The sequence below is a fragment of the Mirounga leonina genome, unplaced genomic scaffold (genome assembly GCF_011800145.1).
Source record: "Mirounga leonina isolate KUSES-001 unplaced genomic scaffold, KU_Mleo_1.0 Mir_366, whole genome shotgun sequence".
Taxonomy (NCBI): Eukaryota; Metazoa; Chordata; class Mammalia; order Carnivora; family Phocidae; genus Mirounga; species Mirounga leonina.
Window position 1 is genome coordinate 22141610 of NW_023270709.1, and position 25542 is coordinate 22167151.

The 25542-nt window shown below is 38.9% G+C and overlaps 1 protein-coding gene across 2 annotated transcripts in view; it reads left to right on the forward strand.

The window, feature by feature from the left end:
* Window positions 1–25542, forward strand: part of CDKAL1 (CDK5 regulatory subunit associated protein 1 like 1) — a 661526-nt gene that overhangs the window by 237316 nt on the left and 398668 nt on the right. The window lies entirely within an intron of this gene.

Below are 25542 nucleotides of genomic sequence, written 5' to 3' on the forward strand. Positions count from 1 at the left end.
ATTTTAGCCAATCCACTTATCTGGAGTGCCACTGATTTCTCTCCTTAGATCTTGTTTCTACTACCTTTTATGCTAGAAGTTACCCACTTGTCCTTTGTAGCTAACCGCTACTTTCACAAGTGAAAACTTATTTCTGTCATCTGTTATGCTAATTTGCAAAGCCTCTGCTGTTGACCAAAGGTAATCTCTGGAAGGTAGTCTTTCTGATTAATTACTAGAAGAGAGAGACTGTTCTTTAGATTTGTAGCTTAAAATGACTTGCACATTTTATATTATGTTCTCTACAGTAAATTCTTTCACAAAAGTAAACTACAGAAGTCTAACATGGCTAATGCGAAGCCTGACTCGAGAGGTTGTAACCATTCTTGTAGCATGTCCCTAAGGTGAGCAGAGAGCTGTTATTATTCTCGTTCTTCTATAAACTTCTGGAGGCCAAGAACATTATCTCCTCCTGGAGGCCATGAGCCTGGAGCGTGACATCGGCTTATTCCTGGAAAAGACACTGGAGTCTGTGGTTCCTTGGAGAGAGCTCTGCATTTGGGTTTGGAGTCATAGACACTGTTGTTTTCTGGCTTGGTGACTCAGATAAATTAGATCCCTCTTAGAGCTAATCTCTTTTCTGATGTAGACATGTGCTGCCTGTATTATATGTGTCCCCTCACACAGTGAGTACTTCAATAAGTGTTTTCCTTAGAATTTCGATGTTGCTGTATCCTCCACTCTACCAATATTCTCCGAGACTCCTCCTCCCCTTTCTATCTCTTCATCCTTTGTACTATCTAGGCAAGGAAGTGGCTGGTTCCACAATTTAAAGTTAGGAGTTCATTCAGTTCATCATCAGCTTATCAGTCTCCCACTTCACTTGTTCAGTGTTAAGTGAACGACAAACTTAAAAAAAATTAATCTTAGTTTCCCCCATAGCTTTTGGTACAGTGTCTTGCTCACAGTATTCACTTCATAAATATTTTAGTATTTTAGGGACAGCAGTGTTACTCAAATGCAGAGAATTTTTTCTGGCTGCACTGGAGTGTAATTGTAATTATTTCTCTCTTGCTCTAGTCATTTGTTTTGTAGAAAAAGAGAATATGATAATTTGGACTATGAATGAAGTGAAACTTATCTCAAACAATTAAATGTGTGAAATTGAAGTATTTATGGTGATTTCGAACTTGTTACATTTTTACTTTTATCCAAAAACTAGTTGTCCTGAAATTTGCTGCTTTTTTGATATCTTCAATGAAATCCCCAAATACCTTATTGTCACTTAAATACTGTTGACATAAAATTTTAAAGTAATCTTATTTTTAGTGCCTTATAAAGCTGGATTTGGGAAAGATCATTCATAAGAACAGTGGATGGCACTGTTGGTTCATACCTGTGAAGTAATTATCATTTAGTAGAACATTTAAATGCTGGTGTAATAAATGCCTTTGAATAAGAGGCCCAGCTAGAAATTTTAGGCAGAATTAGGATGGGGGTTTAATCTTAAATTTTGTAAATTCTTCTTTATGTAGTCATTGTTTTATATAAACTTTGAAATGAATATATAACTGTCTTAGTAACTATATATAAAGAAATGGTTGGTTTTACGGGACGCCTGGGTGGCTCAGTCAGTTAAGCGTCTGCCTTCAGCTCAGGTCATGATCCCGGGATCCTGGAATCGAGTCCTGCATCGGGCTCCCTGCTCCGCGGGGAGCCTGCCTCTCCCTCTGCCTCTGCCTCTCTCTCTCTCTATCTCTCATGAATAAATAAATAAAATCTTTAAAAAAAAATTAAAAAATAAAAAAGAAATGGTTGGTTTTAAAAAAGCATTTCAAATGCTAGCATGTTAGAGGATATACCATTGCTCCAACTAAAAAGTGCACCTTGCTTACTACTTTTCTAATTAAACAAAACTGTGTAGTTTGAGGAAGGGATTAAAAAAACCTGAAAATTTAAAGATACTCAAATTTGGGTGTAACATTAAGGAAACCTTAGGTTATGGTTAATTGAGTAGAATGGTTAACACTTTCTTCAAGTTAGTTCATAGATTGTATGGTGAGGGGGTACATTAATTGTAAATTGTAAATAGTTACAGATGTATTTACAGTTTAGAAAGTTTTTAAAATTTTATTGCATGTGTAGAAGTCTTTTATGTTTGTTCATTAAGAAAACCAAAGAGCCCCCCGTCTGGACATTTATTTACTCAACAAATGTGGTGGAACATGTGTTAAGTGCTGAGGATAGATAGATGTGTCCATTACGCGTTGGCGTCTGCCCTTGAGAATCCCACAGGAGAGTGAACCAAGCACAAAACAGTTATAACATTGTCAATACAATAGTACAGGAGTAGACAGAGTTATATTAGGACCACGATGGATTGTCGGGATGTTAGGGAGGGCTTCCATAGAAAGTGGATATTTAGACTGTGTCTCAAAGTTTATCTCCTAGTTGGGTTCAGAGGAGACTTAAGCAGGTGGGAAGATACACGCATGAACAGTGGTGTGGACTTGTCGCACGTAGGGAATGTATACAGGCTGTGCCCTACACAGGGAACGATGAGTCTGTGAGTGTGGTGGTGTTTTGAATAGGGAATGGCAGAAGAAAGAAAGAGGTGGCTTGAGATTGCTTAGGTTCAGACCTTGGCCTCCTCATTTCATCATTTGCTGTGTGACATTGTATAAATTATTCAACCCCTCCATCAGGCTCAATTCTTTTATTTGTACAGTGGGGATAATCATACTATTGTGAGAATTGAAAGGTCATCTGTTAAAAGTAATTAACACACTGCCTGGCATATAGCATCCATTCACTGTGATTATTATTAAGTTTACTACTTTCACAACTATACAGAAGAGAAATCTGAGACTTAATTAGGTTGTAGTTTGCTGAGGACCCCGGGGCAGTAAGTGGCAGGGTTGTGACTTGAACCCCTTCACCTGACCAGTTCTTTTTCCAGTAAACCCCAAGGTCGGTGGTCTCTAGCTCAGTTTTTTATCCTTTCATTCCGACTGTAGTTGTTGAGTTAATTGAAAGGAATGCCAGTGTGAGCTAAAGTTTGAGAGTAAAGTGGAGGATATCGTACTAAACCTGGGGGTGATACTGTGGGCCCCAGATTTTTAAAAAGAGAAGGGGCTGTCAAAGGGAGGTGGGCGAGGATGCTTGCCAGGTGCCTCTGAAGGTGCATCCAGTTTATCCGGTGGAATGAGTTCCCTGTTTTGATGTGTAGCGCTTGGGATACCAAATCATACAGATTCAGAGATAGAGGGTTCCTGGATCTTCCTGTCTTTTCTTTCCTTTTTTTTTTTTTTTTCTTTTTACTTTTTTAACCAGAGCTTGAGTTAGGGTACATGAGAATGAGTTGCCCTGGGAAGGGCACACTGGGAGTGGACGACTGGCTATATGCAGAGAGCTGCCATCTGTCGATTTTCCTGTTGCTTCAGGAAAACTTATTTTCTAACCCTTATCAGGAAGGAAAACACCCTCCAAAACTTGTCCAGCGCAACTTTAATTAAGGATACTTGGATTACACATACGATTGTGGGTAAAGGCTTGTCAGGTTTTTTTAACACAAAAATAGTACATATCTCATATTTATTTCAGAAACCACTTAAAAAAATTTTTTTTTCTACATCTCAGCATGGTAGCACCAGTTTTATTTTTTGTAACCCTGACAAAGCAGAATGTTTTGTTTGGCTTTTTGAAAAGGCAATAGTGCATGTAGTTACGACCTCGTTTACTTTATCTGATGAAGCAGTCTGTGAGGAATGTCTGTTTTTTTTATAAATTCACGAAAGAACCTGGGTTTAAGGCAAGGTCATTTTTTAAAATCCTGCTCTATGTTTTCAAACAACATGTGTAGCTTTGTGATTTGTAATGTATATTTTATGGTTCTTTTGAGGTTCTCCTTGAAATAGCTATTAATTGTGGGAGGTAATACGGGTTTAGGAAGATCTTTCCACCCTGTAAAGTACCTTTTATGTATTGTTCCATTACAGTTCTTGAGGAAAACGTAAACTGTCTGAACCGGGACTTTAAGTCTGTTCTCTTCCTCTCCCACCCCCTTTCCCCTTCTCTGTTGTTCCTTCCCACCACATGCCTCTACAAATTTAATAGAATGGTATGTAAGGATGGATTTATTTATTTAGGACCGGTAGCACCTTGTGCGTGGAAGAGCTCAAGTTTGGTGGTCGGCTTTATTCATTGGTTTGTCTACATATTCGTTGGTTCTGTACTCCTTCACTCATTCAGTCAACAAATATTTGCAGGCTCACTGTATGTATCAGGTGCTCCAAGTGCAGTGAAAGAAACAGGGCTTCCTAGTTTTTCCCTGCCTCCCGAGAGTCCTAGTCTAGCATAGTTGACTGGTAAATAATTCTGTTTTAGTCTTCATGGAGTATAATAACCGTCAGTTCTTTTTATGTGTCTGTGACTTAGGGTTGTATACCTAGAAGTGACCACAAATATAGAAAAAAATAACATAGGAGGGCCAAAAATGGGCTTGTCCAATCATAGTGTTCACCATGTGGAACGTGCGAGCCGTTGACACCCTCTTTGCTAGTTGATTACCTTTGAGAATTCATCCACTGCGGTCACATACTGTTCTCACTCTGGAGTTTGGGCAATCCATGATCCTTTGAATGTTGATTCTCTGTTTACTCTCTTAAACTAAGCGCCTCTGATTTTATTTCCAAAGGCCGAAACTGTTAAGGCCCCTTTCCACATACCCCAGCTTCTTTCTCATTCTTATTTCTGCAATTAGGCTTATGTTTTTATTTTCCTACCTTAATTTTACAGTTATTTGCCAAGTAAGCAGAGCAATAAAGACAAAGACACTGTGTCAACAGCAGTGCTGATGTTGACATGTGGAACCGATTTTTGGAAGAGACGTCTGTCTGCGTCAGATGTCCACGAGGAGAGAGTGGGGCTCTGGGTGCGGCCACCAGCATGAGGGTCAGTGGCGTTCAGTGACACCGGCTAGTGGCTCCTTGGAGACGTAATGTGACTCCGTTTAATTCTAGTGGTAGATTATCGTACGTGGATGACGGGGGAGAGAGCAGTACAGGCATTTCGGGTTTGCTTTGTGTTTGATTTTGAAGTTACTGCCCTAATTCAGAATTCAGCACTGCAACACGACTGTCCTCGACTCATACGGAGGGTATTTTCCCGGTACTGCTCCACAGTGCTTGTTGGCGGCAGCGTTGCTGTGGCTTGCTGCATTTCTTAGCTCCCTTTCTGTAACCCGGCACTGCCTTGCTTTTATCGTAATGGTCCCTGGACCACTTTGGTTGACTGGTCCTGCCATAGCTGTATTTCCTGATTTCTCTTACAGTCTCTTCATCTTCTCTAAATTATTGCTTAGTTCCCTTACCATTCTTCCATCTTTGTGTATCCTGTCCACCCACGAGGGGCCATTGTCATTAAGATATTTTGATTGCTTAGACATTTATTTTGGTCTTCAGTACCACCCATGTGCTGTTTTTTTCTTTACATCTAATACAGAATGATTAGTTGTGGGTTTTTTTTTTTTTTCTTTTTAAGAGTGGACATTTGGAAGAGCTTTTCCCCTGAATTTAGATATATTGATAACAGCCAAAAAGTAACTTTAATAAAGCTAGACTAGAGTACCCATTTTTTTTTTTAAGAATACAGTACTTCATAAATTTACTTTTGTCTTTTGATTTTCTTTCTTTTCTGATTGTTTAACTGCAATTAACTTTAGCATGTTTAACATGTACTACAGTTAACCCTTGAATAAAACAGGTTTGAACCACACAGGTCCACTTACATCTGGATTTTTTAAGTAAGTATTTGTACAGCTGCAGAAATGTATTTTCTCTTATATATGATTTTCTTAATAACCTTTTTTTTTCTAGCTTACTGTATTGTAATAATATAGTATATAATACATATAACAAGCAAAATATGTTTTTATTGACTGTTTATGTTACTGGTAAGCTTCTCTGGTCAACAGTAGTTAAGGTAAGGCTCCCAGTCAACAGTAGTTAAATTTTGGGGGGAGTCAAAAGTTTTATGTTGATTTTTGACTGTGCAGCGGGTTAGCACCCCTAACCCTCTGTGTTGTTTAAGGGTCAACTCTACCACATAATTAAGAAGCATAGATTTTCAAATATATTTAGGATGAGTTAACAAGTGGATTATGTCAAAGTTAGGAATCCTTTTATGGATCTTGGAATATAAACTCAAAGCACTTTCTACAGGCATTTTATTTTATTTTTTTTTAAGTAGGCTCCAAGGCCAACATGCGGCTTGAACTCACGACCCTGAGATCAACAGTCACAGGCTCTACTGACAGACCAGCCAGGCGCCCCTCAGATTGCTTTCTAAAACATTGCCATTTACAGAGCTAACAATTATTTCACTATAAAGGCTTCATGATTATCCCCATTTTAGGGAAACTGAAGTTGAAGAGATTAAGTAATGTGCCCAGAGCTACCATCTTAGCATAAATGTAGCTAAGAGTTGCAGCCTCATGTATTGAATGTGAGGGGCTGTTTGGCGTAGTGTAAGGAGCATAATTCTGGAGCTGAACTGCTTGGGTCTAAATCCTGGCTCCAGTGCTCACTGGGTAAGTCTGAGCAAGTTTGTTTGTGCATCGGTCTCTTCATCTCTAAAGTGGGAACATTCATAATATAATAATATCTATTTCATAGGCTTCTCATGAGGAGTAAGTATATCTGTGCATAGTTTAAAATATCATCTGGCAAATAGTAATTACTGTATAAGTGATTGCTATCATCATCATCATCATCATCATCATCATTAATTAGACTGTGTTCTCTTTATTTTCTTTAACCCTGTGTTTGTTTATTCCTTCTTTCTAAAACAACATAGCCATTTGGGGTAATCTGGTTACTGAACCATCCAGACATTTGTGTGAGTGAGTGAGTGAGTGAGTGAGTGAATGGATGAAATAATGCCTGGAACCCACATCTTTGACTTTTATATAATTAGGATGTTTTATTAAAAACCGCCTTGTTTTGGGGTGCCTGGGTGCCTCAGTCAGTTGGGCGTCCTACTCTTGATTATGGCTCACGTGGTGATCTCAGGGTCCTGGGATCGAGCCCTGCATGGGGCTTCGTACTTGGTGAGGGGTCTGCTTGGGGTTTCTCTCTCTCTCTCTCTCTCTCCCTCTCCCCCCACTGCCCCTCCTGCTTGTGCGTGTGCACACGTGCACGCTCTTTCTCCAAAATAAAAAATCTAAAAAAAACCCCATAAAACCTTCTTGTTTTGGTGCAGTAGGTAAGAAAGAACTAGTTGAATTTAAATATGTCCACTGAAAATATATGGGTCTGTCCTTTGTAACATGTCTTTACTGAATGTTTACATGGATAGTAGAAAAACACAACAGTTTGCATAGTGAGCAGCAGGTTGATTTAGACTCTTTATTAATGGGTTACTGCCTGAGATCTCTTGCCAACTAATGAGAATGGTCTGAGGCCTTTCTTACAAAAGATGAGGGGAAAAAACCCTTTAATTAGGGATAGACTTTGCAAACTATTTAATAAGTTCCTTTATTATTTGTAGCCCTGTGGCCAAATACCAACTGCCCACACACCTTCCTAATACACTCTATCCTTGGATGATTAAAAACCCTTTTGGCAGATTCATATATTCAGAGACTGTGAGAGCCAGAAAGGATTTTAGAGATTAAAAATTTTCGTTTCATTGATGATGAAACTGAGGCCCACTGGACCGCAGAGCCCACAGTTTAGCAGCCCTGCACATTGCACCCGCTCGTAGGAGAACTTGGCTCATGACAGACAAAAGAGGCTAGTGTGGTGGGTGGTACACCTTCACCTTCAGGATTTTAGAGCTTGGGGAAGGAGTAGAAGCTTTTGTTATCTGCAAGACATTGTAAAATTGATATTTTATGTTAGCTTGTGTTGAAGTATGTATAGGTCGAAACACCAGAAATTGGTATCACCTTGGCCATTAATGTTTGGTGAACAAACAGTGGAACACAGTGAAATTATCTTTCTATTAAGTGAATTGAATTAAATGGGATAAAGAGGCTATTGAGACTCAAGGCTTCTCTTTTGATATGTGAGAACCTCCACAAGAATTCCAGACTTTGTATCTCCTTGTATTCGTCTTCTGTTCATTCATTATTTGCCTTTCCTGTCTGTATTTCTGATTCTACTCTTTACCTTCCTTTTTTCCCTTATAGGTTTGTGTGTTTGTATCCCTAGCACCTAATAGTGACTAGCATATGGAAGCTCTCAAAAAGGTTTTTATGACTTGGTTTCTAAATGCCAGTGGTATTCTAAAGTCTCTCTTGCTATTTGCTTCCTCAGTATGTATTTCAGTCTTTCTCAGGGTGTGATCTGTGAGAGAATGAAGCCTGAACCTAACACCTGAATGTTCTACGGCATTCGCTGTGTAAAATGAATTAACTTCTTTCTTAGACTTCTAGATTGGTAAATATCTGTGTACCATCCTTGGGAGAATTTAGAAAATAATCACTCAGATTATTTTCTGTAGTACTTAATTATCTTGGAACACTGGATGAGAAAGTCTGATTTATTCTCTGTCAGACTTCCCTTCTTAAAGCTTACTTTTGTAAGAAGCATCATCACCAATTGACCTCATTTTGATGTTGGTTGTCTTTTTCACTCCACATTTCCTTATGATGCATTGATTTATTTTTTACTATGGGTTGTTGCTAAGTTTGCATTTTGCTGCATAATTTACAGTTAATTTGGCTCATTCTTTAAAGAGAAACACAAGGAATAAGTGTATAACAGAATTCTGACAGTGCTCTATTTTTCTCATGTAAAGCACCTGTTACTTGAATATCAAACTGGTCATTGCTTGGGTGGGTTTGTATGTGAGACATGCTAGCACCATGACCACACAGTTCCCAGGGCAAAGGACGGGGACTGGAACTCTAGTAGATCAGAGGATGGTTAACACCAACTTGGCCACCACAGCTGACCCTCAAGAGTCAGCCTTGTTTTTAGGCATGGGCTCTAAAACTGGCAACTATCTGAGTTCTTACTTCCAAAGGAGTCAATATTAGATGTGTGAGGGCACAGTTATAGAAGATCCTAAGGAATTTACAGTAAACCTCCTAGAACTCATGAGTGAGTTGAACAAGAATGCAACATAAACCCACAAAAAGCAATCATATTTCTACATACTAGCAATGTACAATTGGAAACTGAAATTTTAAGAAATTACTTTACACAGAAGCTCCAAGAAAAATTGCTTATGTATAAATACTTAGGTATAAATCTAACAAATCATATTAAAGGCTGCATGTTGAAAACTATGCAATGGAGGAAATCAAAGAAGACCTAAAAAAATATATAGACATATAACGTTGTGAATTGGAAGACTCAACGTGGTAAAGGCTATCACTTCTTCCCATATTGATCTTTAGATTTAAAGTAATTTCAATACAAATTACAGTTGGATTTTTTCTTTTTTTGCAGTTATGGACAAGCTGACCCTAGATTTTATAAGGAAAGGCAAAGGAACTAGAGCCACCTAAAATAGTTTTCAAAAAGAATAAAATTGGAGGAATCACACCACCCTAACTTAAAACCTATTCTAAAGCAGCTGCAATCAAGGGAGTGTGGTAGTGATGAAGGGATAGACACACAAGTCATTGGGAACAGAACAGCAAGTCCAGAAAGAGATCCCCACAGAACGGCCAGGTGATTTTTGATAAAGGTGCCAAGTCTGTCCAACAGGAAAGCAGTGAAAACATCAAATTTTGCTGGAACGATAGTTATCCATATGGAAAAAGAAAGAAAAAGAAGAAAACATAGGAGAACGTTCTTGTGATCTGTGGTGAGGCAAAGAGTTCTTTGACATGTTACCCAAAGCATGATCTAGAGAAGGAAAAAAGATTGACTTCATCAAAATGAAGGTATTTTGCTCTGTGAATGATACTATAAAGAGTAAGCTGCAGACCGGGAGAAAAAATTTACATACCGTACCCAAGCATAGGAGTAATATCCAGAAGAACTCTCAAAACTAAGTATGAAAACCAAAAGCCCATTTAAAAAATGGGCAAGAGGGGCACCTGGATGGATCAGCTGGTTAAGCGACTGCCTTCGGCTCAGGTCATGATCCTGGAGTCCCGGGATCGAGTCCCACATCGGGCTCCCTGCTCAGCGGGGGGTCTGCTTCTCCCTCTGACCCTCTTCCCTCTCGTGCTCTCTGTCTCTCATTCTCTCTCTCAAATAAATAAATAAAATCTTAAAAAAAAAAAATGGGCAAGAGGTGTGAACAGATACTTAGCCAATGAGGATATTCCAGTGGCAAATAAGCACATAGAAGGTTTTCAGCATCATTACTATGCCAACTTACATATTAGACTAGGTAAAATTAAGAAATCCCGACAGGATCAGGTGAGGGTTGGGAACGACTAGACCTCTTACACATTGTTGGTGGGGATGTAAAATGATACAGCCACTTTGTAAAGAAGTTTTGCAGTTTCCCAAAAAATGTAACACCAACTTACCATATGACCATTAATCCCACTTGTGGGGATGAGAAATGGAGACTTCATAGGAAAACCTGTACACAAGTGTTTATAGCAGCTCCCTTCCAAATTGTCCAAAACCAAAAACATTTCATATGTCCTTCAGGGAGTGAATGGGTAAATAAACTATGTTACATCCATTCAGTGGATGGTGAGCAATGAAAACATGAATGAATGATTGATACCCTTTGCATCCTGGATGAGTCTCAAAAACATTGTGCTGAGTGAACAAAGCCAGTTTAAAAAGGTTATATACTGTATGATTTATTTATATGACATTCAAGAAAAGAGAAAATGGTAATGATGGAGAAGAGATCAGTGATTTCCAGTGCTTAGAGGTGGAGGGAGAGAGAGAGGGGGGACAAAAGGGAGAGCAGGAAGGAGTGTGTTAGGGTGATGGAACTCTTCCATATTCTTATTGCTGTGGTGGTTCCATATGTCTCTGCATGTGCTAAAATTCATAGAACTGACTATATTCTCTCTAAGAAATTAGTTACAGAAATTACCATATGCCAGTTTTTTTTAAAAAAAATTGATCCTGCAAATAAAAAAAACATATTAAGAAATATTTAGGTGGAAAACCAAAGTAGGAGATTGAAATTTTTGACAAAAGGTTTATACCTTACCTATGTAGGAAGCAAAGTCATCTGGACAAAGAGGGAGGTAGGTTTGGGTTTGTATACTTGAGAATAAGTTAGTTTTGGAACAGCTTCTGAGAGTAAATGAAGTCTTACTGAATTTGTCCACAGTGGTGAGTGGAATATTGTCACCTCAAGGTAATACGAGATGAATAACAGGACAGTTAAGTGGCAGGTTTATGTCATGATTTGATTTATTAAATAAAATTTTTAAATTACCTGCTGTCATTTCCCATTAAAGAAGACTCTCTTTCAGTTTGGCAGTTCCTGCCAGTTGCCATTTGTTGACTGGAAAACAGCTTTCAGAGGTATTCTGTTGTTGCTGGAGGTGGGAATGGGCAAGGGTGGAATTTGGTTAGGACACAAATGTGACAGTCACAGAAGAAAGGGTTTGGCTCACAATTAAGCCAATGCCTGTATGTTCGTGTTACCTTAATGCACACATGCATACGCATCTTGCAGTTTTTCTTGCTACTCTTTGCATAAAGAAAGGAATTATTACTGCTTTGGAACTTGTGCCTATAAAAATTGCAAAAGTTGGGACACCTGGCTGGGGCAGTGGGAAGAGCATGCGATTTTTGATCACAGGGTTGTGAGTTTGAGCTCCATGTTGGCGGTAGAGATTACTTAATACATACATACATACATACATACATACATACATAAATACTTTTTTAAAAATTGCAAAAAGTTTAGTATATAGCTACTTTGTCATAATGACTTTTTAAATGTGAGTTTTTTTTGTCTGAATACATACTACAAAATCAATCCTCATATTCAGCGTGTAATCATCTTAATCATATATATGGAAGAATTGCAATCTCCTTTTTGGAGGGGCTATAAAAATATGTGATGGTGGAAAACCCGACAGCATGGAGGATTTAGTATTCAGAGTCAACAGTATCTAGGAGCACTGAGCTCTGCTGGGGCTGTTGGACCAGGATGTATATACCAAACTGTTGCTGCTGCATTTTTTTTAGATCAAATGATCATAGAAACATATGTAGTAACCAAAAACTAGAATCAACTCACTGTCCATCACCAGATGAAAGGACAAATTATGACTACCTACCAAAATAAAGGAATTAGCTTTTGATACACGCAAAAGCATGGATGAAACTCAGAATAACTATGCAGAAGAACTCAGTCAAAACCATTACACACTGCTTTGTACCATCCACATAAAATTAGAGAAAATGCAGACAAATCTATAAAGTGGTGGTTCCCAGAGCAGTGGTTCCTGGAGGCGAGAGGGTCCTGGGAGGAGGGGAGAGGACACATAGGAACACACAGAAAACTCTGTTTTCTTAAATATGTGAAACACTTCTCAAACTATCATGACCAGCCTCTTTAGTTCTTGTGTTACGTGATAGGAATTGAAACCTGTTTTAATGATACCACTTTTTTCTTCCCTTTTCCCCTAAAAAATTTTTCTGTGCTCTCCAAGCACCTTAGTATCATCCTGAAAATACAAAGGAAAGAAAAATCAGAAGGGAGAAAAAAAGGGAAGAAAACAAGGAGAGAGTATAAGCCAGATTCTGTTCTGCTAGTAACAGGCTACCAGAGAACACCTTTATTTGCTTTCCTTTTTTTTTAGCCCTGTATGTGTGTGTGCTCTTGAGCTTTGTGTATCCAAACCTCTTGGCAGTTAATTGGCACATGATAGGCACTTAGGGCTAATAACTCTTACTGTTTGTTGTGAATCACCTAACTTCACAGGTTACCTGACTCTTCATAAAACAGTTAGTGCTCTTTTATGTTTTGTCATATGGTATATAAGTAAGAGAATGGAAGATACAATGTGAAAAATTACTGTGATAGGCAGTTCAGCCCAACTGGTTTATCAACAGGGAGTTACTAATGTCATCCTTGTAAATAGCAGATTATGTAATAAACTTACATCTGTGAATATAGTGCAGTCAGTGATTTTTTTTTTTTTTTTTTTTTGCCGGTTTTAACTGACATCTGGTGATTGCTGTAGACCCCTTCATCGGGGTAAAAAAAAGGACACATGTACGTGCCTCTTTAAGTGTTTTTGTATAGTTTGATGGGGTTCACAGAATCCTTGAAATCCACATATATATCCTTAGAGATTCAGGGACTCTTATTAAAAACTGGCCTAGGAGGTGGTATTTAGGATGTCCTTGCTGTTCTACCTATTCCCTCTATCCTTTGGCTGGCCAGGGTTTCAAGCCCACAGATTGCCCAGACTTTCACTTCTGAAGGATTGGTTCCCAGGGGGGTGGGTGGGTGTTGCCTCTGAAAAGTCCTTAGGGTTTCCTGTTAATTTTCACCACCAGACTTGGTAATACAAAAGGTTCCGTAGAGAGTCCTCAAGCCTCAACTCCCCATAGCAGCCCTGTCTCCGTGATGTCAGCGCTTAGTCCCCCTCAGCCACACCAACCCTCTTCTCCACTCTTTCCCAGAAGCATCAGAGACTAGGCTTGGCTTTCAGTTTAGTGGACATACTACCATGACCCCTAGTGGAGTGATCCTCTACAGATATTAACTCTTCCACGTTAATTCAGACTCATGGGGACTTTATTATTATTATTTTTTTAAAGATTTTATTTATTCATTTGAGACACAGAGATACAGAGATGGAGAGAGAGAGAGAGAAAGCATGAGCAGGGAGAGAGGCAGAGGCAGAGGGAGAAGCAGGCTCCTCGCTGAGCCAGGAGCCCGATGTGGGGCTCGATCCCAGGACCCTGGGATCATGACCTGAGCTGAAGGCAGATGCTTAACCATCTGAGCCACCCAGGCGCACCCAGACTCATGAGGACTTTAAATAAACAAACAAACCAACCAACCCAGTTGCAGTGGGTCGTCATTAGGTGTAATTGTGCGAACCACTGCCCCACCCATATCTTGGGGTGTCCAGATCTTCATTTTTGGCAGTGACTAGAGTACAGGCCCGTCCTGCAAGATAGGCCTTTAGGCTTTGTAAAGAGGATCTGCAGATGGCACTCTAGCAGACTTATCTACATTTTCCCAAAATTTTATTATGAAAAATGTCAAATAACTAGCAATGTTGCAAGAATTTCACAGTGAAGAGTCTCTCGTTAACATTTTATTACCCTTGATGTATCACATATTTACTCATCTCTCCATTTCTAACCATCTATTGATCCAGCTGATTTTTTTCAACACATTTCACATTAAATTGCAGTCATTCAAGCACTTCTCTCTAAATGCTTCATCAGACATGTCATTAACTAGAGGTCAGTATTTGTTTACAGTTTTTATGTAAAATTTAGAAGCAATGGGATATGAACATCTTAAGAGCACATTTCCTGAGTTTTGACATATGTATACCTGTGTAACTCGTATCTATTACAAAACTGTGACTTAGATATTATTCACATAATATTCATAATGCAAATATAGTAACCTTGATTTATAGGGAAGTGTTCCCTATAAATATAAATTTATATAAATACAAAGTGTTGGTAAATATTCTGTATTTGTTGTGTTAAGAAAAAGAAGCTATGAATTCTCTCCATGGAATGATGGAAATGATAGATTAGCTAGTTTTGTAGTGTCTTTCTTAACTGTGTTATATATATATATTTTTTTTTTTTTAAAGATTTTTATTTATTTATTCATGAGAGACAGAGAGAGAGAGAGGCAGAGGGAGAAGCAGGCTCCCAAGGAGCAGGGAGCCCGATGCGGGACTCGATCCCAGGACCCTGGGATCATGACCTGAGCCGAAGGCAGACGCTCAACCGACTGAGCCACCCAGGCGCCCAGTTCTATTTATTTTTGAAGATTCTATTCATTTATTTGACAGAGAGAGAGCACACAAGAACGGTGAGTGGGAGATTGAGAAGCAGGCTCCCCCCTCAGGCGAGAGTCCAATGCGGGGCTTGATCCCAGGACCCTGGGACCATGACCTGAGCTGAAGGCAGACCCTCAACCATCTGAGCCACCCAGGCGCCCCTGTGTTATATATTTTTAAGTGTGCTGTTACACAACCTACTTGGTAAGATATTTTCCTTAAAGATATTTTCTTACCACTGCAATACTTGCTGTCAACCCTTAAAAAGTATGAGTGAGTTATTTTTCTTTAGCAAATAATTTTCTTCATCTTATTTTAAAATACTGAAAACATATTCATGTTTTATACATGGCATTCTCTGCATCATATGCAACAGATAACCAACCAAATAAGTAGATAGAAAAAGGAAAAAAAAATACTTCCAGAGAAACTGTCATGGGGAAGACAGGAGTTTTATATTCAGGAGAAATAACTGTTGGAGAATGAGAAAACCAACTGAGAAGCAAGGCTCTTTTTTTTTTTTTAAGATTTTATTTATTTATTTGACACAGAGAGACATAGCAAGAGAGGGAACACAAGCAGGGGGAGTGGGAGAGGAAGAAGCAGGCTTCCTGCGGAGCAGGGAGCCCGATGCGGGGCTTGATCCCAGGACCCTGAGATCATGACCTGAGCCGAAGGCAGACGCTTAATGACTGAGCCACCCAGGCGTCCTGAGCAAGGCTCTTTAGTAGAATAATTTCCTGGTGCATGTGGGATCAAGAACATCGGTGGAAGTACTGAGAAGGATAATCTATCACCTCTACCTCAAAGGCAGGAGGGGACTAGAAGAAGATGAATGAATTTCAATTTTTCAGTCCTGTTTAGGGGGGAAAAACATGACATGTGATATTTAAATCATTTGTGCGACATTTTTCCAAGATCATATTTTTCATTCTATTCTGCTTATGTTTATTGTATTCTAAATCTTTGACTAGAACTACACTATACCATTTTATAATGACCACGTATTTGGAAAATACCTTGAAAAGTTTAGGAATTGCAATACAGTCATTGAATAAGATTATCCTGAATGCATATTATGTGTCAGCTACAGGGCTAGGTAGAAGAATGCAGTGCTGAGTAAGAAGTTATGAGTGAATTTTAACAATTCAGGAAAGAAATATGGTCGTATGAACTCGGAGAGAGGCAGAAAGTGAGTGGCAAGAGTAATTGGGATTAAGGACACAGGTGATTGGTTAGTTCAGAGATGGGACAGTTACATTTCAGAGAAGGCCGGAGCTGTCCTGTAGGCCAGATCCAGCCAGTAGCTTTGTAGGTACAGCCCGTGACCCAAGAATAAGAGTGTTTTTCACATTTTTAAAGAGCTTGGAAAAATCATGAGCATATTTCATGACATGAAAGTTATGTGATACTCAAATTTCAACCCACATAAATAAATTTTTATTGGTATATGTGCTAATGAAACAAGCACTAAATAAAGTTTTATTGGGAAACAGCCATAATTACTCCATTTTTGTTGTTTGTGCTATGCTGGCTGAGTTGAGCAGTTATGCCAGAGAATATATGTGGTGCTGTGCTGAAAAGCCGAATATAGAGGTCTTGGGATGCCTCGCTGGGGGTGAGGGGGATGGAAAGTGGGGTTGACCCTTTTCTGGCACCTGGTTTTAGAATTTTACCCAAGTTAATTAAACTGGAAGTCTGTAGTTTTGATAGTTGTGACTTGTCTGTGACCAGCCCAAAGTACAAATTCTGCAGTCTGTGTCTCCAGTGGGCTGTCCTGGGCTGAAATCTTGTACATGTGTGTTACTACGTCTCACTGCTGGAGAAAGGAGTGCATTCTGTATGGCCTTTCTGGAGAGGAAAAGCGTAAGAAGCCTGTGCATGATCCCTCCAGTCATCACTGATATGTCCTTGTCTCTTGCCGATTGCTGAGAGAAGCTATAGCCCTGAGGGGAGCAGTCTCCTGAGGACTGTGAGTCCTTCTAGTAAATTGCCAAATAGGTGGGTGGTCTCAGGTCCCCCGAAACAAAGGAGCTCTCAGCCATTGCACTGCTGCTCAGCACATAACAGACTGCAGTTACAACTCACACAACAGTGTTTTGAGTAGATGCATAGTGCTGTTTTTAAAATTTTATTTTTTATTACCATCATTCCCAAACCAAAGAAAACAAAAGTACACTTTGAATGTCTCACTTTTAAGGCACAGCGGAGTATGGATTATTTTGTTATCAAATTAGCAAAGCAGGGCGCCTGGGTGGCTCAGTTGGTTAAGCGACTGCCTTCGGCTCAGGTCATGATCCTGGAGTCCCGGGATCGAGTTCCGCATCGGGCTCCCTGCTCGGCGGGGAGTCTGCTTCTCCCTCTGACCCTCCTCCCTCTCATGCTCTCTCTCATTCTCTCTCTCTCAAATAAATAAATAAAATCTTTAAAAAAAAAAAATTAGCAAAGCATTGTGTTTGTTTTATGCAGTGGCTCTCCATGCAAGAGGAATACAGTCTGCCTTGCCATTGTAAGACCAAGCACTCATCACAGTATTCCCAGTTCAAAGAAAAGCAGCAGTTAGAAAAATTGGACCATTTAAAATGGGATACCTGTTTACAGCAGAATTGCTTTACAAAAGTAACAAATGAGAATGAGGCTGCAACCCAGTTGTGTCTGATTGGCACTTTTGTGAGCCGAGCAGGGAGAGCCCCTGGTCAGTAGTGATTTCATGGGAGCGGCTGGAGACGTGTGTCCAGTGGAAATAAACCTGTTTATTATACATGAGGTGAGAGCAGTTGCCCAAAGAGTGGAGGACACCAGGAGCTCTATCGGTAGTTCATTTAGAAACTAGACAAATGATTTCAGGTGGGTTTCTTTGGCTCTTGGTTAGTCATTAGCGGTCAGTGATGAATGTGAAGTGGCGGAAGGATTAGCTTCTGTGAACAGCCCCGGGTGGGGCAGTTACAGGTGAGGATACTTACAAGGAAATGAAGAAGACGCTGAGTCTCAGTACAAGCTGAAGCGGAATCTGGTACGATGTGTTGCAACTGATGATGGTAAAAATATGTGTGTGGGAGGAGAAGTCTTGGATTCACAAACTGGGAAAATGTAGGGTGTTTAAAATGTAGAGTCATTTATTATTCATCAGCAGACACTTGGAGGAAAATACTTGAATCTGTTGTGTATTGAACCAGAACTGCAGTGGTGAATTTCCTTTTTTCTTTTTTCTTACAGATTTAGCTTTTGTTAGTTCCATGAATTTTTGTCAGAGACTAAAGCTAAAAGTCTTGACATGCCCTTCGACACAGCAGTTGGTGACCCAGTAGGGACAGAGTTTTACTCTGATTTTTCTAAGGTTGTTGGGGCTGCAATTGAACTTTTTCTGAATGAGAAGAACCACTCTCAACTCCTGTTACTGAAGTGGCTTTGGATTAGGTTTGGCTAAAGATTTGATAATACTTCCTAATGAAATTAAAATGAAAAGTTGAGGGCCCCTGGCAGGCTCAGTCGGCAGAGCATGCGACTCTTGATCTCAGGGTGGTGAGTTCAAGCCCCATGCTGGGTGTGTAGCCTAGTTTAAAAAAAAAATATGAGAAGTTGAAATGGAACTTACAAGTGAAACTCCTAGTATAGTGAAGTCATTTTGATAGCAACTAATGTTTGCATCACAAGTCATGTTGGGCTACTCTCCATACTTCATGTGCTGTCCAAACTCAAACCAAGAAGCAAGCCCTTCCATTCCCACCCAGGTTTGTAGCAGATAAATTTTCTGAGCTCAAACTACAGTTCTAGCAGCATGTTTTGGACCTCAATGCCAGAACCAAAGAAACTTCCATACTTAAAAATCTATTTAAGTGTGTAGAGTGAACTCCCACCTGCCTTCCTTGGAAGTGATTAATCTGCATTGTAATGATGTGCTCAAAGACAAATATCAAGAGTAGAATTGGGTGGATGCCGTCCAAGTGATGAATTTGCTCAATTAAAATCATATGCCATGTGTTGCTATCAGTATCTGCCATTACCCATCTGTGTGAAAAGACATTTTCAAAGATGAAATTAGTAACGTCTCTTCACATATTGGTATTAACAGATGAGTGCTTATAACCAACTTTGATGATGGGGGACATTAACTTTGAACCCAAATTAAGTAAAATGTTTTGCCCCACAAGGAAAGAATTCCATTCTACTCCTTAGGAGTTCTGTATTACAAAAATATTATACTCTGTTATTAATACATTTTGAATTCTGTTGATTAAAAGCTTAGGGAAATTTGTTGTCTCTCATTATAAAGTACATACATAATAACCTTGATACTGCCTTTTGCCTTGGAAAGCTTGGCCTGAAAAATATTTACTGTCTGTCCCTTTACAGAAAAAAAAAATTGCCACACCTTTGTTAGTTGATTGAATGTGGAAAGGGGGTGGTGATGGAAACAGAGAGACATGTTGCCACAGTTTCCGGCTGGGACATTTTGGCATTCTTCTTGCAGACAGTGAGTTCAAATGAGAACAGGTTTGGTGGTGAGGCTAAGATGAGTAGTTGAATTTTGGAATGTGTATGTGTGAGATGACTGTGGGAGATTTTCAGCTGCCAGTTGAAAATTTGGGTCTGGGTTTCAGGAGAGAAATGGGCTAGATTTGCTGTCAGTAGTATAAGATGGTAATAGAAACCATGGGTGTGGTTTTTAATGTAGTCTGTATTCCTTCAGAACATAAATGCATTTTTCTACTGTGTTTTCTATTAGGAAGCAAGGCTAATTTTTCATGGAGTTGGTGAAATACACACTTGGTCACTAAGTAGTGTTCTTTGATTTTATACTGAGGGGAATATTTCACATTCTCTTCTTGACTGCATGATAAAATTCTCTTTCACTGTGTATAACTTTAATTCTCAGCTACAGTACTTGCAGTAGAATCTAGAAGATCTTTTTTGAAGTCAAAAAGCATACATGCATTTTGGCTCCATCAATGTTGCTTGCAGAAACCACAGTGTTTTTATCAGGGAGAAAGCAAAAACTTGTTTACAGTGGAAAGCATAACAAAATCTGTGATCTTTTTGCCTGAGGACTCTTTCCAAAACAACTTACTGTAACAGACATCTAAGGTCAGTATTTCCTAATTAAGACTATTCAGCTGGACCTGGAGCCAGCTCCCACCCCAAGCCATCACTCATAGGGCTCTTCCTTCCACACGCACGCACACACACACACACACACACACACTCTTGCTCTCTCTCCCTCCCCGTCCTTAATACTCTGTGCCTTTCAAGTTACTAGTTAGTATCAGGGAGCTATGCCTTCTTTAGCTTAAACTAATATGAGAGAGAAAGATGTTTTATTTCATATCACTAATGACGTTTAATTTTTTTTTGCCCTTTTCTGAAACCAAATTTAGAAATCTAACATGATGAATAGATACATCTCTTTGTTAGCCAACTGTGAGCAGGGAATTCAATGTACTGGTATTTTAGCATATTAATAATCATGTTGTATCTGGAGTTTGTGGTGATGAAGTGCTGGCCCGAGGAGGCGACATACTTCTCTCCTTTCTGCTCTTGCTTGTTCTCATCAGAGGGCCTCATTCTAGTGAATGCTCAGTAAATATTTGTTCATTTGAACTCAATTAAATGAGCTAATTAGAGGGGTAACAGTTGAAGAATAAATAAATTTAGAAAGGAAGAGCCACTTCAAGGTGAGTTGCTCTAGTTCTTGAAGAGTGTATCAAGTGACAGAAAATTGGGGATTGATTGGACTCATCCTTTTTATTGTTTTTTTTTTTAAGATTATTTATTTATTTGAGAGAGAGATTGCAAGAGAGAGCATGAGCAGGGGAGATGGAGAAGCAGACTCCCTGCTGAGCAGGGAGCCCTGTGTGGGGCTTGATCCCAGCATCCTGGGATCACAACCTGAGCCAAAGGCAGGCGCTTAATCAACTGAGCCACCCAAGTGCCCATCTTCCTTTTTATTGTATTCTTAGCTGATTTTTTCTTTTTAAAGATATATAACTCCCTGAAGAAAGATATTTTTAATTTTGAGTTCTTCTGAATAGAAATTACTCAGGAATATACACTGTTTCATATCCCAATTTTATAATATGAAAAAAAGTTAATATGGAAAAGGAAGCAGCAAATCAGTTTGAAGACGTACATAAACTTACAGGTGGACATAGCCTTTATTTTGTATCCTATTTTTTTTTTCCTTTTACTCTTTCACATTTCCTTTATTTTTTTAATTATGGAAAACTTCAAACAGAAAAGAGGGTTGTATAAGGAACCCACAAGTATTCACCAGGCTGCAGTAATTATCAACTAATGGGTAATCCATATTAGTTTATCTGTCTTACACCATCCCCTGCCCCTTTCTTGTCCCAGCACAACTGGATTGTTTTGAAGCAAATTCCAGACATTGTATTATTTAATTAGTAAATACAATAGTCATCTATCTCTAACGAACAAATCTTACTCTTTTTTTTAACGATTTATTTATTTATGAGAGAGAGAGAGTGTGTGAGCATGGGGGGGAGGGGCAGAGGGAGAGGGAGAGAGAATCTCATGTAGACTCTGCACTCAGTGCAGAGCCTGATGCAGGGCTCCATCTCACAACCCTAAGATCATGCCCTGAGCCAAAATCAAGAGTCAGATGCTTAACCGAGCTACCCAGATGCCCCTTTCCTTTTCTTTATGGGCTAAAAGAAAGAGTAGAAGAGAAACCAACCCAAATACCATTGTCATACCTAAAATAAAATTAGTAGATTTTCTTACTATCAACAAAGACCCTGTCAGTCTGAAAACTTTCAGAGTTGATGCTCTTTTTTTTTTTTTCCTCCCTGTCCTGCTCCTCCCCACCATCTTTACAATTGGTTCCTCTGACTCAGGACCCAGGGAACCACACATTACTTTTGGTTGACATGTCTTCACCACAGCACTAGTGATGTGTCTAAGTTGGCCATCAGACTTACGGGACTCAGATGACTTTAATACTGCTTTTATTTTGATGCATAGGAAGAACAAGGGCAGGAGACGTAGCAGTTCCAGCATCTTCATGTCATTTTGGGAAGCCTAACCTACGTACCCTAATACACAGCTTCTTTTAGCCCTCACCTAACTTCCATGGTCCAGAGCCAAGACGTGTGGTTGCCATCTTGACACAGTGAAGACCCAGCCTTGATTTGTCACTGATTTTTAGACCATTCTCTTAAGTAGGACCAAGGCCTACATACCATTTCGGTGAAGCAGACATGTTCTGCATTTATCTGAACTCTGATGTTTCGAAGGAAACAAGTCTGAGAAGAGGGACACTGAGGTCACTCCCAGGGAAGTCTGCATCAGCTCAGGCCAGTGTTAACTATTCACATGGCCTCTTAAGTATTTTTTCACCTGTTGTTTGTTTTTTCTCTTTCTTATCTTTCTTTTTTTTAAACAATTGATTTTAGGAGACCATTTCACCTGTCCTAGAACTTCTCATATTCCACATTTTGCTTATTGCATCCTCACAGTGTTATTTAATATGTTTCTTTATCCTGAGTTTCTGCTGTAAAGTGGAAATTAGATCTAGAGTTCAGAATTTTGGCAAGAATACTTCCTAGCAGGTGGTATGTACTACTTGTTGCAACATATCAGAATGCTCGCATCTAGTTATCTTACTTCTGTTAACCTGTGCTATTTGAGTTCATTTGGACTGCTGTAATAAAAGAGCAGGGACTGTCTAGTTTATACACAACAGAAGTTTATTGCTCACGGCTCACGAGGCTGGGAAGTCCAAGGTCAAGGCACCAGCCAGCATGGCCACCTAGTGGTGGGGGCCTTCCTCCTGGTTCATAGCCACTGGCTTCTCTCTATGTCCTCACATGGTGGAAAGGGCAAAGGGATCTCTCAGGAGCCTCAAAGTTATCAGACTGATTTCAGTCATGTGGGCTCCAGTTGCTTTCATTTCCTTTTAGGTGAATAACTAGGAGTGGAATGGGCTGAGCAGATTGTACCATTTTATATTTCCACTGGCATTTGTGACAGGTCCAGTTGCTCTCTATTGTTGCCAACACTTCATATGGTCACTGTTAGCTGTCGTAGCAGGTATTTAATTATATCTCAGTGTGGTTTTAATTTTTACTTCTCTGATGACTGGTGATGTTGAATATGCATATATCTTTCTAGGTCAAGTACCTCCTCAAATCTTTTGTCCTTTCCTATTAGCTTATATGGCATACCGTTTAGTTATTTATATATATATATATAAAGTTGGAGGGGCTCCTGGGTGGCTCGGTTGGTTAAGCGTCCAACTCTTGATTTCAGCTCAGGTCATGATCCCAGGGTTGTGAGATTGAACCCTGAGTTGGGCTCTGCTCTGGGCATGGAGCCTGCTTAGGATTCTCTCTCTCCCTCTGCCCCTCCCCTTCTGTTCTTTCTCTCTCTCTCTCTCTCTAAAAAAAAAAAGTTGGAGACAATTCTTTATTGGATATACATTTTGTAAATTTTTTTTACATTATATGACTTGTCTTTTTATTTTCTTAACCTTGTTTTTTGAAAAGCAATAGTTTTAAATTTTGATAAAGTCTTCTTTATCATATTTTAAAATATAATTTATACTTTTTTATGTTCTACTTAAGAAATCTGTGTCCAGTTTGAGGCTGCTAATGTTTTCTCTTTTCCCCTAGAAATTCATAATTAATTAATTAATCCTTACATTTAGGTCTACTATGTATGCATTTTTGGTTCATTTTTACATGTTGTGTGAGGCAAGGGTCGAGGTTCATTCTCTTGGATGTACAATTGTTCCAGCACCATTTGTTGAAGAAGAAACCTTTCCCCTTGTCTTGGAACCTTTGTCAGTAATCATTTGATAGTGTATGCATGTGTCTGTTTCTGGATTACCTGTTTTGTGTCACTGATCTATGTGTCTACCTTATTATCAGTTCCCCATTGTGTTGATTAGTGTTGCTTGAAATCTCATAGCTTGTCTTCCAGCTTCATTCTTCTTTGGAAAACTTAGTTATGCCATTCTAGATCATTTGCATTTCTATAAATTTTAGAATCATTTTTCAGCTTTTACCAAGAAAAAGGCCTCTTTTATGATTTTCAGTCAAATTTATAAGTTTATAGATAATTTTTGGGAACATTGACATCTTTAAATATTGAGTGTTTCAATCTATGATCATGGTATATTTTTCTGTTTAATTAGATCTTTAATGCTATAGTGTTTTGTAGTTTTTATTAACAGGTGTTGCCATCTTTTGTTAAATTTAACCTTTAAGGTTTTTTTGGGGGGGTTGTTATTATAAATGGTATTTTTAAAAATTTCAATTTCTAAATGCTCATTGCTATTATATAAAAGTTTAACTGATTTTTGTATACATCCTACCATCTTGTTAAACCGACTTATTAGGTCTGGTAGTGTTTTGTAGATTTCTTGGAATTTTTTACATAGATAGTCATGTTATCATCAAACAAGATGATTTTACTTCTTTATGATCTCTATGCCTTTAGACTTTTTTTCTTGGCTTATTGCGCTGGTCGAGACTTCCAGCCTAATGTGGAGTAGAAGGATAAGAATGCTAGCATTGTTCCTGATGTCAGGTGGAAAGTACCAGTCTTTTACCATTTAGAGTAGCATTAATTGTAGGTTTTATTATGGCCGAGGAAGTTTGATTCCATTTCTAATTTGCTAAGAGGTTTTTTTTAAGATTTTATTTATTTATTTGTCAGAGAGAGAGAGAGAGAGTGAGAGAGTGAGCACAAGCAGGGGGAGTGGCAGGCAGAGAGAGAAGTAGGATCCCAGCGGAGCAAGGAGCCCGATGCGGGACTCGATCCCCAGACCCTGGGATTATGACCTGAGCCGAAGACAGATGCTTAACCAACTGAGCCACCCAGGTGTCCCATAATTTGCTAAGAATTTTAATCACAAATGGGTGTTTAGTTTTTTCAAATGCTTTTTCTGCGTTTACTGAGATGATCATATGCATATTTCTTCATTTTTAGTCTTCTGCATTTTATATAGTGAATTACATCAATAGATTTTTTTTTTTTTTTAAGTAGACTCCACACCCATTGTGGAGCCCAAAGGGTTTGAATTTGTGACCCTGGGATCAAGACCTGAACTGAGATCAAGAGTTAGACGCTTAACCGACTCACATCAATAGATTTTTAAATGTTAAACCACCTTTGCTTTACTGGTATAAATCCCACTTGGTTTTGGTGTACTATTTATCATGCATTTTTGGATTCAGTATGCTAAAATTTTACAAAGAATTTTTAAATTTGTGTTCAAGAGAAATTTTAGTCTGTAGGTTTCTTGAAATTTAGGTTTTATATCAGGGAAATGCTGACCTCATCTTTTTATTGGTGTGTTTATGTTGTTTATATTTAATACAGTTATTGATGTGTTGGATTTAATTGCCCCCTTTTGCTATTATCTGTTCATCCCATGTGTTTTTGGTTTCTTTTTTTCCTGGTCTCCTGCCCTCTTTTACATGAAATGTGAATTTTTATTATTCTATCTATTTTGGTCTAATTTTCTTGGTAGTTGCTCTACAGTTTACAGTATTTATATTTAAATTCTACATCTTCATTCCAAGTTATATCACTTCAGATTTGTTTAAGAACCTCATAAGCAGTATACCGTTACATCCCTCTTCTTGATTCATTGTCATCCTACATTT